This window comes from Mirounga angustirostris, unplaced genomic scaffold (genome assembly GCF_029215605.1).
Source record: "Mirounga angustirostris isolate CCGP_5_RB_7025 unplaced genomic scaffold, mMirAng1.0.hap1 SCAF_11, whole genome shotgun sequence".
NCBI lineage: Eukaryota > Metazoa > Chordata > Mammalia > Carnivora > Phocidae > Mirounga > Mirounga angustirostris.
In genome coordinates this window covers 82,371,274-82,374,048 of record NW_026991719.1, presented here as the reverse complement: position 1 = coordinate 82,374,048, position 2,775 = coordinate 82,371,274, and the positions used below count along the sequence as shown (strand labels likewise).

General features: G+C 37.2%; 1 pseudogene; it reads right to left on the bottom strand.

The window, feature by feature from the left end:
* Positions 1–290: 290 nt before the first annotated feature.
* Positions 291–865, bottom strand: LOC123840813 (NADH dehydrogenase [ubiquinone] 1 beta subcomplex subunit 5, mitochondrial-like; annotated as a pseudogene).
* Between the last annotated feature and the right edge of the window lie 1,910 nt (positions 866–2,775).

The following is a 2,775-nucleotide window of genomic DNA, read 5'->3' as shown; positions in this document are numbered from 1 at the left end:
GGAGGAAGCCAAAACCCACAAATCAAAAGTCTTAATCTGCCTTTCACAATGTGTATCAAATCATCACAATGTGCACTTTCAATATCTTACAGTATTGTCAATGATGCTTCAATAAAGCTGGGGGAAAAATGAAATCCCACACAAAAGTCTTAACCTGAACCAATGTGTTGAGAAATAGAGCAATGGAGGATCTTTTATTCATCACATGAGCAAAAACACAGAATACATTTATTAATTAATTTTCCCCTAAAGAGAATACAAATATACTTTGTATTTAGAGAAATAAAGGATTAGTTGTTGGGAGTTGCTTTTGGAGAATGATCAATCAACACCTTCTCAAGGATCGGGTACTGATGCCGGGGACCATCGCCTCTCTCACACATTAACTAAACTTTGTACTTCCGGTTCCTTTAACCATAAATCGACACTTTCAGCTTCAATTTGAAGGCTAGCCATTGTTGTTTCGTAATTCTTTTCACGGCCTTCAAAGAAACTTCGGGCAATCCATCCTGATACAGGATGCCTGAAATATTCCCAGTGTTCTGGGATATAGCCTCCTGGAATTTCTGCTAACTCAGCTTCACCAGTGAATATATTCACCAGAGTTATGCCAACTGCTACTGGAATCCCAGTCAACAAAATGTAGAACTTCCTTAAACTGAAAAAAATGCCTGTCATAGAAACCAGAAGGTTTGATGGTAAACAGTCTTTACCCATGGTCTCCACTGTGTCACACAGGAGCTGCAGTCTTCGGAAAGCCACGGGTGAGGAAGCCCCCAAATCCAAGCCGAGTGCCAAGCCAGTGGCCAGAGAGAGCAGCCACTGCAGTGACCGAAGCCTGCTGCAATAAACTCGTGGCCATCATGGCGACTATGAGCAAATCTGATCACGTGGTTCTTATCCTTTCTTTTATTAATGTGGTGTATCACATGGATCGATTTGCAAATATTGAACCACTCTTGCATCCCAGGAATAAATCCCGCTTGATTGTGGTGAGTGAATTTTTTTTTTTAATGTATTTGTTAGATTCGGTTTGATAATATTTTGTTGAGGATTTTTGCACCTATGTTCATCAGAGATATTGGCCTGTAGTTCTCTTTTTTGATAATGTCTTTATCTGGTGTTGGTATCAGGGTAATGCTGGCCCCCTAGAATGAATTTGGAAGCTTTCCCTCCTCTTCAATTTTTTGGAATAGTTTGAGAAGATTAGGTATTAACTCTTCTTTAAATGTTTGGTAGAATTCACTTGTGAAGCCGTCTGGTCCTGGACTCTTGTTTGTTTGGAGTTTTTTGATTACTGATTCCATTTCACTGCTGTTAATCTGTCTAATCGGTCTGTTCACATTTTCTATTTGTTCCTGATTCAGTTTTGGGAGGTTATATGTTTCTAGGTGTTTATCCATGTCTTCCAGGTTGTTCAATTTGTTGGGATATAATTTTTCATAATATTCTCTTATAATCCTTTGCATGTTTGTGATGTCGGTTGTTATTTCTCCTCTTTCATTTGTGATTTTGTTTATTTGAGTCCTCTCTCTTTTTTGATGAGTTCTGGCTAAAGATATATCACTTCTGTTGATCTTTTCAAAGAACCTACTCCCAGGTTCATTGATCTGTTCTACTGGCTTTTTTTAGTTTCTATTTCATTTATTTCTGCCCTAATCTTTATTATTTCCTTCCTTCTACTGGTTTGGGGTTTTGTTTGTTCTTCTTTTTCTAGTTCCTGTAGGTGTAAGGTTAGATTGTTTACTTTTAGATTTTTCTTGCTTCTTGAGGTCGGACCGTATTGCTATAAACTTCCTCCTTAGAACAGCTTTTGCTGCATCCCAAAGATTTTGGATTGTTGTGTTTTCTTTTTCATTTGTCTCCATGTATTTTTTGATTTCCTCTTTGATTTCTTGGTTGACCCATTCATTGTTTAGTAGCGTTAGTTATTTAACCTCTGTGAATTTGTGCTAGTTCCAGATTTTTTCTTGTGGTTAATTTCTAGTTTCATAGCATTGTGGCCAGAAGAAAATGCATGGTATGACTTTGATCTTTTTGAATTTGTTGAGACTGTTTTGTGGCCTAATATGTGATCTATTCTGGAGAATGTTCCATGTTCACCTGAAAAAAAAAAAAAAAGAGTATTCTGCTGTTTTTGGATGGAATGTTCTGAATATATCTGTTAGGTCCATCTGGTCCAATGTGTCATTCAAAGGCATTGTTTCCTTGTTGATTTTCTGTTTGGATGATCCATCCATTGATGTAAGCAGAGGGTTAAAGCCCACTATTATTAGTGTATTATTATCAGTTGCTTTCTTTATGTTTGTTATTAGCTGCTTTATATATTTTGGTGCTCCCATGTAGGGCACATAACTATTTACAATTGTTATGCCTTCTTGTTGTATTGTTCCCTTTATGATTATATAGTGTCCTTCTTTGTCCCCTCTGACAGTGCTTGTCTAAAGTCTATTCTGTCCAATGTAAGCATTGCAAGCCCAGCTTTCTTTTCATATCCATTTGCATGATAAATGATTCTCCATCACTTCACTTTCAATCTGCATGTGTCTTTAGGTCTGAAGTGAGTCTCTTGTAGGCAGCATATAGACGGGTCTTGCTTTTTTACATTTCTGTCACCCTGTGTCTTTTGATTGGAACATTTAGTCCATTTACACTAAACCTAGAGATAAGTATGTGCTTATTGCCATTTTGTTACACATTTTATGGTTGTTTTTGTGGTTCTTCTCTGTTCCTTTCTTCTCTTGCTCTGTTCATTCACAGTTAGTTGGCTTTCTT